Raw genomic sequence first — 16,759 nt, forward strand, 5'->3', positions numbered from 1 at the left:
GGATGTGTGGAATATTTCGATTCGTACGGATTGCCCCCTTTGGAAGACGATATCATCGATTTTATGAGAAGAAATGCTCAGACTACCCGATTCAATAACGTGAAATTACAAGGCACAGATTCCTTGGTGTGTGGACAGTACTGTGTGTATTTTCTGCATCATCGCAGCTGGGTTATTCCTTAGAACATTTAGTGACTCATTTTGATCCTCGTTCTTCTGCTAGAAACGATGTGAAAGTAGATCGATGGTTTTGTGACCATTATGCTTATCTTTTGTCTCAAGCTAGGAAACGTAGTGTCCATCAATGGCCTAATGATTTCCAACAGTGGAAATCACAATTTCATTCACAACGTTGTCAGCCCTGTTTAAAGTAGACTGTCAATTGAGAAAATATGTTTGTGATTTGAAAAAAATTGTTTGATGTTATATTGTTGGATTATTGTTTAAAATGTGTTAGAGTTGTTGTTTAGTGTTAAGTGATTATTGAATAAAAAATGTTGTGTTTTGAAAAAAAATGCCTTTGTGGTTTGTTTAGCTATAAGAATGTTGGATTCATGCTCTTTCATTTCTTACTATCCCTCTCATGACACTCACTGAACGTTGCGGCTCGAAAACCGTGTGGGGATGTTTTCCTTCACGTCCGCGCTTTGACTTTAAGAACCGGGGGTTGTTTCCAGTCTAACCATCCATTGTCGACTCATCCTCCTACGAAGATGTGCTCCAAACTGGCTAAGCTCAACGAAGCCTACGTGAATTTGCATCGGGTCAGACACAGTCTGATACCAAAGCCAGAAGAAATAGAGAATGTTAGAATATTAAAAGTCACTGAAGACCTGATAGAAGAGCTCTTCAGAGAAGAGATGAACAGGGAAAAAGAAGAATGGACAGAGAAGTACAGACTTCAGAGACAGCAACAACAGCAGCAACATCAGCAACAACAGCAACAGCAGCAGCAACCTGAACCTGACAGAGGCTTTGTCGATTGCCGTATCGACACCAAAGAATTCTTCTTCTCTTTCCGAAGAAGCAGACCTATCGCCAGAATGTCTATCCTCAGAGGACATCGCATTCTTAGAAACTAAAAAAAGATTGCCATAGCAAACAAAAAAACAGCCCTTTTCAGGGCTACCCAATACTCTAGAAAAGAAATAACGATAAATTTGCCAATGTGTGTACGTAGAGTAGTGTGAATATAAACACTAACTCTTTTTTAAAAAATGTGAGGGTATGTGTTTGTGTTTGTAAGTGCTCAAGTAAGTTGGTATGGATAGTAGATTAACATGATGTCTTTTTTGGTGTTTGAGGTGTATATTTGGGGTTAGATTGGACTGCTTTGCGTATGTGGATAGTCTATTGAAGTGATTTATGAAAAAAAAATTAAAATAGTGATGGGTAGCATAAAAAGTGAGTGAGTGTTTCTTTTAGGTCCGCGCGTTGATGGGTTATGATCTAGGTAAGATAAATTTTATGTTTTTAGGGGGATGTTTTCCTTCACGTCCGCACTTTCACTATAAATTTAAACTCGTTCAGCAGTCCAGCTACCCTTGTTGATTGATCAACACCAGAATGAACACAAAACTGTCTAAACTGTTGGAACTTCATGTGCATCTGGAATATGCCAGGCGCATATTAAATGAACTGGCCGCGGAAGCCATTGTGGAGGAGGGAAGGATAAGAGAGGAGGAGGAAAGAAGAAACAAAGAAGAGGAGAGAAGATACAAAGAAGAGGAGGAGAGAAGAAACAAAGAAGAGAAGGAGGAAAAAGAGAGAAGAAGAAATTTCAGAATCCCAGAAACCGAAAATTGGGATTCTGAAGCCACATATCCTGCCTCTGCTCTCTCCCCCAAAAAGGTAAAAAGTAACTGGGTGACAAGATGTGTTTGTGGCGCCAGGCCTGGAAGGTGCCACCATTAACCAGGTGTCCATGAAGTTAAAAAAAACCAGGCCTTTTCAGGGCTACCCAATACTCTAGAAAAGAAATAACGATCCATTTGCCAATGTGTGTAGGTAGAATAGTGTGAATATAAACACTAACTCTTTATTCATAGTGAGAGTGTATGTGTTTGTGTGTTTGTGTTTGTGTTTGTAACTGTTCACGTAGGTTGGTGTGAATAGTAGATTATGGGTTTCTTTATTGTTTCTTAGCGTATGTGGAGAGTATAGTTTGGGTTATATTATATGAAATGAGAAAAGTGGGGATGTTGTCCTTCACGTCCGCGCGTTGTTTGGTCATGATCTAGGTAAGATCAGTTTTATGTTTTAGGGGGATGTTTTCCTTCACGTACGCGCTTTAAGTATAAGAACCCACAGTATTCGTCGTTCAAACCATTCTACAGAGAAGATGGCTTCGAACCAGCTAGATAAATTTCAAACATTGCAAGACGTCCTTGACAATTTGGGAATGATAGAGCAAATGCTAGTACGACTCAATGAAGACCACTATTCTTATAGTCCGCATAGAGTAAAAATTGAAATTAACAATTTAAGAAAAGCAAAGGATATGATAAGTGGTGTGATGAAGGAAATAAAGGAGGAGAAGGAGGATGAAGAGGAAAAGATAAGAATACGCAAATGGAACGAAAAAATTGAAAAAGAAGAAGAAAATGAGAAGAGGAAGAAAGAAGAGGAGGAGGAAGAGAAGAAAGAAGAAGAGGAGGAGGAGAAAAAAAAGAAGAAAAAGAGTGTAGGAGAGAAAATAAGAAGTTGGTTGAGAAAAAGAAGAAATTAGAAGCAGAAGAAGAAAACCCAAAGGCCCTTTTCAGGGCCAGCCATATTTCTCGAAAGGAGATAGCCTTTCAATTGCCTACCCCTTTTTTTAAATTTTTTTTTTTTTACAAAACAAAATCCCCTTGTCCCTAAACAAGCCCAAACTCTATTCCCCATGTTAAATTCCCCTTGTACGTAAAGTGACCCACGATTTATTCCCATGTTAAATTCCCCTTGTACGTAAAGTGACCCACGATTTATCGCCATGTTAATTCCCATTGTACGTAATCTGACCCACGATTTTTCGCCATGTTAAATTTCCATTGTACGTAATCTGACCCAGGGGGGTCTGTAATGCTAATGTCCATTGTACGTAATGTATCCCCCTTAACTACTCATAAATACCCCATCAAAATATCTACAAACTAAATTTTTTATATAAAATTTGGTTTTAAATAAAACATACAACACATCTGAGGGGGAAGCACAACGATAAAATACTTTTTAATTTTTTGGAAATGGGGGCATATTTCCAGTGCCCCCCCCAAAAAAAAAAAAAAAAAAACTGTGTGTGTGTGTGTGTGTGTGTGTGTGTGTGTGTGTGTGTGTGTGTGTGTGTCGGAGGCGTAGCTGGAGGGGGCGGGGCAGGGGGTACATATGTCCCGGGGCGCCAAGGTACAGGGGCGCCAAAATGAGGCTTACAACGTTACATTATAATAAGTAAACAAGGGTAATATTTAAAAATGTGATTAAACGGGGAGGGGGCTGGGGCGCCAATTTTATAGTTCGTCCCCGGGCGCAAAATATCATAGCTACGCCTCTGGTGTGTGTATGTGTGTGTGTGTGTGTGTGTGTGTGTGTGTGTGTGTGTTATTATACCCATTACATTACTTGCAAAATATATATGGTGCTGACATTTTCGGCAAGAAGGAGACATACCGATATTCTGTATATAATTATTTTAATGTTTTTTCAGAGCGAGAGTATTGGGGCTTGATCTGTTCAATATATTTCTCAACTGATATAGCGGGTATAATAAAGCCCCCCCCCACCCCGTGTTCGCCACAGAGCGCTCGTGTAATATACGGTTTAATACAAAATACATGATCGTGGGCAGGAATATACAAATTTTGGTCGATATACATGATCGTTGGTATCTATTCAAACGAGGGCCATGAAATACATTAGCAAATTCCTACAGTATTTTAAGGCAGGCGATTGCGAATTATTTAAACCACATTCTTCATCTGTCACAGATTTTAGAATCATTTTGAAGTGGCTGCTTTATCTCGAGGAAAACGAGCGGTAAGTGTTATATAAAACAAAATCTTAATAGCAATTCGATCACTTTTGCGTCATTTTACAGTAAGAATAGTAACAAATAGAAGATAATTTCTTTTCCTACGTTAGGCCTAATACCTGGTATGTTTCTTAGTGTGGCACACACTCACAAAAAAACAAAAGAACACCAACACCATTTTAAAAAATCCACAAAAACGAGTGGCGCGCCGAAGCCACGGTCTAAAATGTTTTCTAAATATTTATTTATAGTATCAATCACAAATTGAAATATATCCAGTATTAGCGTTGGAAAAAAAGTTTTCTTTTTGTTATATTTTTTTAAATTATCTCATCCTAGCGAAACACTTTCTGCAAATGATCTTAATAAAGGAAAATAATAAATTAACCTAAACCACTTTGAATGTCGACCGTAACTTTTATTTACACGGCATCATGCGCGGAAGAAAATACCAACTGAACCGGGATTTCAGACAGCAGATGAACTTGATTCATTGAACTTCAGTAGCAATTGTACAATCAAACAAATGCAACAATGAAAAAGTAGAGCTATGAAAAATTGAGAATGTTAGATTTGCGGAGGATTTATTCCGAATTATTGTCTGCTAATAGAGAATTCATGTCAGTTGCTGTGTCAGGGATGTCCACACAGCACGCCGTCCAAATGTGAAGTTGCGTCGTGCTGAAAGACTTAACACTGTGCCATAATTTATCTTATGTCATGTAAAGAAGCTGCTTAAATTATAGTATTTAAAATTTTCTTCATTTTGTTAGAGCTCAAGAAATTAATTCTGGTTTGAAAGACAAGATGACGGTAAAACTCAGAAGACGTAGCTGTACAGTACCGTTGGTGTTTGAGACATCATAAAAAAAGGTAACTGCGTTAACTTCGCTTTTTGTTTGGTAATATGTTGGAGATTATCTTTTGCAGATCTTCTTTGAGCTTGGAGTAACTTTTACATTCTAAACATTTTTATTTGCACTTATCTGCTTAACATGTATTGCTGGGATATCATATAGAATATGAAGTCAGTTTAATGGTACTATATTTTACATATTTGAATGATAAATTAATGGTAAATGATAAAATGATAAACTACAAAATAAATAATTTGCCCATTATCCCAAATATGGTAATTAAAACAAACATTGAATGTAAATTCAGATATAATGAGCAGTTGTAAGAAGTAAGAAATAACATTGTATCAATTGAACCAGTTATGTGTTATCATCATCAATTGTAAAATAAACACATGGAGACAAGTATGCTTAAATTCTAAAATGAACACACACACACACACACACACACACACACACACACACATGCATATGGTATTTTAATCTAATACAGAAAAGGTGACATTGATATATGCAGACCAAGAATTTTTTTCTTCTACAGATACAAATTAAAAAGCCTAATTTTTGAGAGTTTCACCTACCACATTCATGATGGGAAAGGGCCACTAATTAAGAGATGACATATGTGGAAGAAAAATACCATCCATGTTGAAAAGGGCTAGAGGTAATGTGAGAAAACATAATTTATCAATCTGAATTAACATTATTGTTGCTATTTTATCTCAAATGGTCAAAAGGCTAAGTGGGTTTATGTAATGGTCCAGAGTGTGTTATTTATTTCACATCCCCTTATGTCTTTCAACAGTAAGAAATTGGCTACTTTGGAGTTCATAGTTGTGATCAATCTGTTTATATAAAACTGGGTTTTGGGCTTAAATCAACTTCTTGGATAAATCTAATAATGAGCAAAATCCAAGTACATGTATATACACGAGGTGATCATGTATAAGATTAGTTGAGTTTTTTAACCAGCCTAAAAGCCATACTTCCACAATATAGATTAAAATCATTAAGTTGTCCTCGAAGTTTGATGAGTGTTAACCATTAATAATAATAAAGTGATCTTTCACCTGACTGAGCATGTTACCACCGCATGCAATATTTATACATATAGTGCAGTTTTTACTAAATTTAGAATACATGCTTATATAAATGAGATCTAGATTGAAGAAGTGAACATGCATACAAATACACGAGGTTATAACCACTACTGCTGATTCAAGTTTGATCATACTTGGCCATTTGGCTTATATAGTCAAGCTTCACAATGATGCTTATTATGAGTGTGATAAAGGTATGTTAATGAAGTGACCTTGCATCTGATTGGCAGAGTTTCTTACGACTTGCACAACAGTGTTTATGATCCAATTTAGATCTAACTTGTTTAATTATTTGTTTGTATGTCTAAGGCTGTAAGCAAATTCTATGCATATAATGTTGTGGTTCTACATCTCACTAGCCATTCTTGCTACTGCTCTTAAAACTATTTCTCATTAATTTTATGAGACTTGGTAAATAGATTTATCTCATCAAGATATAGCAAAAGAGCAATTTTGTAAAAAAAATATTCATTCATATTAAATGCAAATTCAGCATCTGATTGGTTGACCTTGCAAATACTATAAGGGCTATATTTCTGACAAAAAGATTATTTTGATCTAATGTAGCAGAAATGTTTATATGGTCAAAACATCGAACATATTTGATAACAAAAAAGAAATAGTTTTTCATGTAAATTTGATAAACATTGATAAATCGGTTCATATCATTAAAAGCTTGGAAGAGTTTGATTACATGCGAGACCTTCACATATTAATCATGCTTTATTTAGAGAATTATTTTTGTCAGGATTTAGTAAAATAGGTAAAATCAATATGGACTGGTTTTGTTATGTACAGCAACACTAGTTGTTTACTGAGTACTGAGGGAATTGGAGTAAGGCAAGGCTACATTGCAGTAGGTAACCTGGTTGACTTGATAACAGGATTGTAACACATACATTTTTATCAGGAGTCTAGCATACATACCATTGATTCACTGCAGATACTGTCCCCGTTAGTTACCTTTTAATACTCAACTCATTTGGGTTTTTATGTCACAAATCCCATAGGGATTAAAATTAACATCATAGGTCTCACTGGATAGTTTCGTATTTTGACATGCACCTAATTTTTAAGGTAGAAGGCATGAACCTAATTATCACAAGCCTAGCATTTCTAAATTCACACATAAGCTAAATCTATAATATGGTTTAGATTTACTTTGAGCTAGGCATGGAAATAGGTTGACTTGTTGGTGACTGCCTGTCACAGTTAGATGAGCATTGGAGATCAAATACGTAACTTGGTCTGCAAATGAGCTGCCGACCTTTATGTGTGTCTGCTACAGAGGCAAATATAAAAAAAACTAGATGGTTGAGGGGTGATGAAAATTATGCTAATTTGCTATAGTACTAGTGGACTTTATTCATGCATAAGGCACATAGTGATTCTTTTTCTGCTTGTCACAGAAAAATATTGAAAAAAGCTATTTCTTGTCAAAAATGAATGTAAAATTTAGGAGATGGTGGCAGTGATGGTTCACTATGGAAACCAATAGTTAGTTGCATCAGGAATTAACATGATTACTGCAGTCAAAATCTCACATGTATGCTTTCTACAAAAATCATTAGTTTGTTTTTGTTAGTATCTTCAGTGTAAAATTATTCTCATTTTTCTGTAATCGGTCATTGTCGGATGAAAATTCACCAGATAAACTGTCCAGTGAGACCATAAAATATACAATTAGAAAATAAAATAAATTTATTCTAGAAAGAAATATTGCATGCAACTCTGTGACACAAATGAAATTAATGAGAAAACACTTAAACAAATGGCTAACATTACTGATCTGGCTTATATACCTTAACAGTTGGCCATTTCACTATGGAGTAGTCAGGTATATCTAGTATTGTAAGAACAGAACCTAAACAGTAATCTCCAAACTTTTATCAAATCAATTGCATACTTAGGTTTGGAAAGTATTTCATGGGAATTATGTTAATTTTTAAAGATCAAAATGTACCTGCATGTTTTGACCCTACCAGAACCAAACTGAAAGCTCAGATGTGTGCAGCTGCTTTTGCTCATCACAAACATAATTGGGAGTATAACTGCTAACTTTACCCTCTAGCACACATTTAAGATCTTTACAGTTTTTAAATTCAGCCTTCTAATTATATAATTTTCATTACATTGGTTAATAATTAGTCACTTGTGATGACACTTATAACTAATCAAACCACAGCCACTGAGAGCAAACTAAGCACTGATATTTATATGGTACAGTGGCAATATACAGTCTATATGGTGCACAGTTAGTTACCTACCCATTAAACTGACAACACATGAAACAAACTGAACAATTCTGAAAGCCTTGCATTTGACTTTATTTATCTGTATGGTAGAAGAGAACATGAGTTGAAAAGCTTTTAAAGAAAGACCTTGATATCAAACCTAATAATAGCTGCAGGAGTTATAGTATGGATAATTAACCATTCTCTCAGTTTCAAACTGGGCATTCCATCCCATGGGGTTCTGAATGTAAACCAAGTGTAACTGATATCCTAATGAACTGTAAAGACCATAGCAGCACAACAGCAGGGGACCAGATATGTCCAGATCCAGGAATCATAGACCAGTTTCAAACTGATAATGAGCCACATAAAAATTACACATCTGCTAAAACTTATGTGATTAAGATAACTTAAACTGCACTATTATTAATCCTCCTCCTCCACATCATCATAATTGAGATGCATCATATATGTTTGATTGTAAAATAGTTTATGCAACATAATTCAGTGAAGACCTCTACTGCTAATTTACCAGTGAACCATTTGTTTCAATGAACATATTTTATGTTGTAACAAGGAGCATCATTTAAACATTATGATACATATCATACCTGTATATGAAATCTTAATACTAACACTTATACTTGCAATACTACTACTAATAAAAACACCTGCACTGATAATTTGATTATGCTCAGTTGGACTTATATCTAAATGATTACCAGCTGTATGAAAAGACATATTTTAATATATAGATATTGGATGGAATACTAGTTACCACAATTGAATAGTCATATGATAAATGATATATTATTATTTTAAACAAGTTATATTTGCAGTGAAACATACTTTTACATTATCTTCCCTTAAATTTCATTTATAGAGCAGCATACTCTGCATTCATTAAAATACTACAACTTCCAGAACCACAGAAATCAAAAGATATAAACAAAAACCTCCTTACATGTATCAACAGTTGTCACTTTATAGACAGAACCATGAAGATTTAGGACAGGATGTTAACAAATTAGGTATTCAAGTTAAAAAGAAAAAAATACCAAGTAAGCTTACTACCAAAAAAATCAAACAATAATAGTGAATTTTAGTACATTCCCAGGAAACAGAATATATGATTTTTCTTAACTGGATCTGATACATCTTAAATCTATAGAAAATGATTCATATTGTATGACTAAAATATTATGTAAACAAAAATTCCATCACTTTTTTCAGATGCAACATGCTTCTTGATCATAAAGTATACCAGCATTCGGCTATAAGATGGGGAGCTGTAGGGCTCAGTGGTTAGCTTTCTGGACCTGTGAAATAAGGTAGGTTCAAATTCTACCATCGGACCAACCCGGGTTAGCTACCATGGTGTGTCCTTGGGCAAGGCACTATACTTAAAGTGCCTTGGCACTAAATGACTTACTTGTGTTGCTTTACCATAAAAAGCCAAACCAAACACAAAGCAACAACTTTAAAATATGAGTTTTGTCACTACTAAATAAAGGAAAATCATACTGAAGAAGTGTTTTTGTTAATACAGTTTAATGGATCTAAAAAATCTCTTTCTTCTGCAGGAGTTTGAAATGTTAAATTAAAAAGGTCATGATTAGGGCTGTCAATGGGTACTCGGGTACCCGGGTACCCGACCGTATTGAAAAACCCGGGTATTGAAACGTAAACGCGGGTACCCGTAAAAAAAAATCGCCACACTCGCCAACCACTTCAAACAGGTGTGACAGTTATGGCTTTAATTAGAAACCAGATCCCTGCTTAATATAAATAAACAATACATCAGAGAGTCTGTTTGGATTAATAAAATTCATTGGGGGGGGGGGCCCGAGTGGCCGAGTGGTCTAAAGCGCTCTCCGTTACGGATCACTGCCATCTCACCTCTGTCTGCGCTGGTTCGAGTCTCGGATTCAGCCAATGTGGGTATGTGAGAAAGCTTGCCAGTAGCTTCTCGAGGGTCGGTGGTTCTTTCCGGGGTTTTCCCGGGTTCTTCCTCCACCATTAATACTGGCCGCCATGTATAGCCTATCGTGTGCTGAAAAATGGCGTTAAACCCCACAACAACAACAACAACAAAATTCATTGGCATTGTGCAACAGGACAAACCGTTATCCCCCAGGCATTATATACCAAGGTTAAAACATAGCATTGTTCTACAGGTAATAAACCTCTTTGTAGACGATAACTATTGATTGTGGGTGCTAAATGATCGGTACATTGTTTGCTCTTTTAATGAAATCCAGATGGATACCTTTGATTTCCGAACACACGTGTCGAAGAAATCCCACAATTTATATTATGAACAATTATCACCTAGACACCTTGAAATCTTCGTACACACACACACACACACACAAAGACGGTTTTAACGCATTACTCTTCTCATGTAGTAAAGCTGCTTTACACGCATGCGTGGGTAATTCAAATCTGCGGTCAAAAGCCGATGAATAAACGTGGTCTGTTCTAACAAGGACTTATACTTTAAAAAAAAGGTGAGTGTTCTAAAGGATTTAACGCGGCTGATCACAGTGATCATTAAAAGTTGGATTATACCTACCATCTGTGTACAAAGGTCATTCTAAATAAATGTATTAATTAATAGCGTGCGGTCAGATCATTCGCAGCTACATCGGTGCGGACGCATCAGACCGAATAGTGCATTACACGGTTAGCCTCTGTCGCCATATAAAATATTAAAGAAATGGGGATAACAATTAGTTGGTCTACGGTTGTACATGTCATTCATGTGCTAACGGGTACCCGGGTACCCGTTAAATTTCGCAACGGGTACCCGGGTTGGTTTTTCGTGATTTTTGACAGCCCTAGTCATGATTACACGTTGCTTTGTTTGTGCACATCAGGCTCCATATCCCATATCCAGCTAAAATTTTCAGTAGAGTCTGAATAAAAAATATTTTAATCTGGATGATAATATTCTTTCTCCATTCATATATTACATCACCAAGATTGATCCAGATAAGATTACATTGTACTATTACACTGAGGATGAGTATGCCTCATAACAACTGACAAATGTGGAGAGAATGGAGTTAAAATGAACTTTGATTTCTTTTCAGCCATAACACAAGATGATCATTTATTATGAAAAAACCTGAATAAAGTTGGAGTTCATAACCATGACAGTCTTGATATAATATAAATTCAATATATTATTGTTGTCTTGAGGTATAGTTCTGTATAGTACAATCTCACACAAGATCAGGGTATATTTTAGTACCATACAGTTAATTCAGGATTGTATTAATACCTATTCTGGTGAATGAAAATTTAATAAGATTTACTATTTTGGAACCAGTTGCAATAAAGTTTACTACACAAGAGAAAATATGACTTTACTGTAATATCTAAAATGTAATATCTGCAAATAGAATACTTGCTTGACTTTACACTTCAACTATATCATAATATTTATTTGAAATGAATTTATACAAACGGCATTAAATTGGGTTTCAGGCTGGTAATGACAATGGTCACACTGACTTAGACCCAGGGTGGGCAAACATGTCACCGATTGCCACAAGTAGCAAATTGGCCATGTAAGTTTGGCTCAGTTGTGGCATGGTATAATGTTTTTCACTTCTCATTCACCACACCTGTGGCTACATTGAAAAATAGTTTGCCCACCTCAGACTTAGACAACTAGTAAATTATGAAAGAAAAATGTTATTAAATTATGCTTTTCTGGATTGCTAGATTATTAAGTTATTGTTGACTTGAAGTTAGAATATTTTGTCAGTGAAGATAACACTCACAACGACTTTGTCATTTTGAGCTTTTTGTGAAGACATTGGAATTATGTGCATGAAGTGCTAGATTAAGTGTGTGTGTGATTAGGATTTGTTACATTACAAAAAAATGTAATGTAATTTAAAAAATTACTAGTTTAAAAAAAACTCAATCATATCATGGATTAAGTAATGATTAAATTGTATTGCAAAGATCAAGTCAGCAAGGATAACACTCACAATGACTTGGGTATTCTATATGCCTAAGAACATTTTTGGATATATACTGTATAAGAAATTGAATCATGTATTGCAGCATAAGAACAATTTCTCAGGCATGGAATTAGATTCTTAAATACAGAAAATCAGTACATGCAAAATAAATGTATTGGTATGTGAAGATAACGCTCACTTGACAATATAGCCAAGTTCTTATAACAAATAATATAACTATATGTAGTTTGCTTGTAAAATAAGTTAGGAATGAATATTAATTATATAATTTAGAATAGAGAAAAACACATTAAATTCCATCAATAAATATTTTGTGCTTAAATAAAATCTTAAACAAAAATGTACAAGTCCAAAATATAGTTCTAGAATGTAAGACATGGCACATGTTGCTTTTGTTTTAGTGCTATGTCTTACAACCCAAATAACGGCCATGTATATGTGTTCCAATGTCAATTGACATCGAAATGAGTAGTCCAAGTTTCAGGAATATCTCACACACTTGGCAGCCTATATCGACACTCTTCCACTAATTTATGTGTAATTAATATACTTACAGTGCTGTCTTTATCCTGGTGGAGTGAAAATATGACACTAGCAAATGGACACATTTTCATGTTCCATTGACATACATTTGAATTTGTTGCAATGCAATGGTAGTCGAGGTACGCCAAAGTATGTTTAAGTAGGTTCATGTGGGGAATATGTTTCTTGAATGAAACGAAACATTGCTTACAGTTCCAATAGGCAAAACATATTTTTATTTGTTTCCTTAAAGAATAATGTTTCAGCTTAACCTGATTTTGGCATTTCTGACTGTCATCGCTTTCCAGTCAACTGAAATGTAGGCCAACAAAACTTGAAAACAGGTCCGGTTCTTTTGTGAGAATTTGAATTTATTAGAGAAAAGACATCAGGGTAAGTAAAGTCTGACAAAAACATTATAACTTTACTTTGTAGAAATGCAATGTTATTGGTTACCAGTTGTGTGTGATATTTCTGAAAATTTGACTTTCATTACACTGTTAGTTTACATCAAAACGCTGCACACAGTACCCTTCGTTAGGCAGTAAGACCCATCAGCCCCCCAACAAAAATATTGGGTGATGTGCCTTATGTTATCGGACTAGTCCAGAATATTGCTTAATGTTCCTAAACAATATACAGAACAGTAAAAAACACCTTAAAGAAAATAAATAACTTTTAAAAAAGCTCATAGTAATTGCAGTATTAGTTAGAAAGCTGCTGAGCTGTCTTCATACATGCAGCCCACAACACCTTATATACTTATGACATATTGCATAAAAAACCCAGCTTGTTAGAACCTTTAAACAAACATGGGACTTAGTATCGCAAAAGTACATTTAGTAAATCTGCAAAATAATTATATTTAAAAAATTACCAACATAATAGTTTGCACATTAGTAAGAAATGATTATATAGCCAAGAAGAAAAAAAATGTTGATTTCTCGTGGTACATGCCATGTTTTCTGCTGCTGCTCATAGCAAGGGTTCAAAACCTGTGTTAAGCTACGCACTTTTACAGTATCATCGAGATACACCACATGACAAGATTAGTCAGTATGTGTTTGTATCGAGTGAAATAAAGCAGAGAAAATCAAAACTTAAACACAGTGACATACAGAAACTTAATATTGGTATAAACACATTGAGTATATATTGTAAAGTCGGAAATGGTTAATTAAAAATAGTCATTAGTCAAATTATCAAGGATGCCAGGTACTAGCTTTGATACTCTATTTTTTGTTTACTGAAAACATGTAGACTCAAGCCACATCTATAATGATAATTTCTGGCACTTTCAAGGCTGATATAGCCCTTTAATTAAAACCTGCAAAATGTTTTGACAATTTTATCTGCACACATTGCTGCACATTTTATACACATCTGACTTGCCAGTATTTCACCCAGCCATTGAGCTACCATTGGCAGAGGAGATCATTTTGCGAAAAATATTTCCAGATCAAATCCTGTTTGGTGACTTGTAAATCGACGTGGAATAGCACAACCATAGCACAGATATTACTACCCCTACTTCGTGGAGACATTGAGGCTATGACATTGTAGCTACTCAACCTTCTGTCCTATGACCAGTTTGAATTTGGCGCTAGATATGGCTATTACCAAATACCGGTGTCTAAACAGTACATAGGTGCTTTCTGGAAAGATTTGCATGCAATAAGATTGCACATCAGATCCACAATATTTCCATCAATATCAACACAGATTGGGGTGGGGGGTCATTGAAATTGTTTCTACATATTTAAACAGGTTTTCAATGAATTGTTGCTTTTTGTTTTTATTAGCAGGTATTTATACATTTATAAAATGAGTGTCCTCTATCACAATATGTATCAATCTTCCTGCAAAAAAGTTTCCCTTGTTTTTTTGCTTCCAAGTTACTCCCATTTTATTCTTGATAAAAGTAGCTACCCCTCCCCTTACATCTCCTTATAATCATTCACAATCATAACCCCATTTAATTTTTCCTCACATAAAGTTATTAGTTCTTTAGTCAACTTATTATGTGTTTCTTGTAAAAAATCATATCTTAATTTGTCTTGTTGTTTAGTTTAATTATTTTTTCCCTATTTATTCAGTTTAAATTTGCTGAGGCTATATGGAAGCTTTTTTATATCCATTTTTGCCTCTCCACCAGGTTGTCACATTTTTGGTTACACATTAAGTATTATTGGTTTTAATTTAGAATTGAAATATCACCTAGGGGCTCAAATAGTAATATATTAGTCAACATGTAGACCCACTCCGTGACCTTCTTGAATCTGTAACCAAGAAATTCCGATTAACTATGCATCTTTTAGAATCATACAATACATTATATAAAATATAGTAATGTATACCTTAAAACAATACTGCATTTTAATCCAAGTTTCCAATTTTGCAAGAAGTTGTCCCGCACATACAAAATCATCATCTAACCAATATGTTAACTTGTCGCTAGAACATAAATTCTCAAAAAATTCCCCAGCGTATAGTCTGTTTCTAAATTCTTTAGTAATTTTCCCCCATCAACAAGACGTAAACACATTGCATCCTATTTCATTGGTGTTTCTCTTCCACATAATAGATTATTTTGTATAAAATGTTAAACTTTACTAATCTTTCTACAAGATCACTTTAGTTTGCAAAAAATATATCTTGTCATTTATTGGCATTCTACATTGAATTTTGTAAAACTAGCTATAAACCTGACCTAATTACTCAACTTAACTGCTGACAGAAACAGTCAACAGTAAATGTATTTCATTTCTATAGCTTGATGGATAAACATTACATTTTTTCAAAGCTGTGCACAGAATAGGCCGACATATCACGAGTCAGGAAAACATGGGGATGGTATCCCCTGTGTCCAGAATTAATATCATTTTGAATAGAATATTCTAGTGACAATTGCCTCTTTTCAAATGGTAGGCATTGCTTTACTTTATTTTCGTCAATCTGTCAAATTCGGTATGGATTTTGCTTTAATATTTGAGATGGAAACCTTAGGTACATATAAATGTCTGACAGCATTGTACATCATGGATGGTGTCCAACATACTTTTATGATCAGAAAACAAAGCCCCATTGTTTTAGTTATGGCCACTGATTTTAAAAATATTCATCCAAGCTAAATATAATGATAATAATAATGAGGACTTTATATAGCGCCTAATCTTTAGAAGCTCTAAGCGCTTTGCAACATTAGACAACATAAAAACATACACAATGATATGATTACAAAAACAAACACCATGAAATTAGAAAACATAAAAAACATGCTGAGAATATTTAAGGTAGTTAACATTATTAAGTCTTTAAGTTTGTTTTTGCAGTCGGAATAAGTAGTTTTGAGAGCACTCTTGAATGAGATCACTGCGTCTTTGTGTCTAAATTCAGTGGGCAATTCATTCCACGTTGCTGGGCCCTGGTATGCAAAAGAATGCTGTCCATATGACTTTGTTTTCATAGTGAGAATAATGAGTATATGATTGTCGGAAGAGGAGCGTAAGTATCTTGCTGGTGTGTACACATAGGCGAGGTCAGAGAGGTATGTTGGACTAGAGTCTGTCAGTGAAATGTAGCATAGAGAACAAATTTTGTGTTTGATTCTGGATCGAATGGATAGCCAGTGTTGGGTACAGAGCAGCGGGGAGGTGTGCTCTGATTGTGGTACTGTAAGTATGATCCAAGCAGCTATGTTTTGAACTTTTTGAAGTCTCTGCAGTAGATATTAAGATGAACCAGACAGAATTGACTTACCGTAGTTCAGTCTTGAAAGTAGTAATGAACACACAAGTGTTTTAGTGGCATCAACTGAAAGATATCTGCGAATGGAGCTGATGCGTCTCAGCTCAAGATATGCAGCCTTGCATATGTTCATGACATGTTGGTGCAATGTGAGAGTACTGTCCAGAGTAACACCTAGGTTTTGTACTGATTGTATGAATTTAATGTTGGTGTTGCTGATATTTATTGTGTGAGGTAAAGGATGTGAATGAGAAAGTCTTTGTGTTGTGATCAGAATGGACTCAGTTTTGTCATT

General features: G+C 35.0%; 1 long non-coding RNA gene across 5 annotated transcripts in view; it reads left to right on the forward strand.

Moving 5' to 3' along the window:
* LOC149795836 (uncharacterized) overlaps positions 1–16,759 on the forward strand; it is a 735,181-nt gene that overhangs the window by 252,862 nt on the left and 465,560 nt on the right. Inside the window, exon 1 of one of the 5 annotated variants that reach the window (XR_016422433.1) lies at positions 4,602–4,879. The exons of 2 other annotated variants lie outside the window; for them this stretch is intronic. This is a non-coding gene — a long non-coding RNA (uncharacterized LOC149795836). Of the gene's footprint in view, positions 1–4,601; positions 4,880–9,472; positions 9,529–16,759 lie in introns of those variants that run through there. 2 more of the 5 variants (XR_016422427.1, XR_016422431.1) reach the window with 2 other exon arrangements.

Source organism: Sinohyriopsis cumingii, chromosome 7 (genome assembly GCF_028554795.1).
Source record: "Sinohyriopsis cumingii isolate HCF-2022 chromosome 7, ASM2855479v2, whole genome shotgun sequence".
NCBI classification, from domain to species: Eukaryota; Metazoa; Mollusca; class Bivalvia; order Unionida; family Unionidae; genus Sinohyriopsis; species Sinohyriopsis cumingii.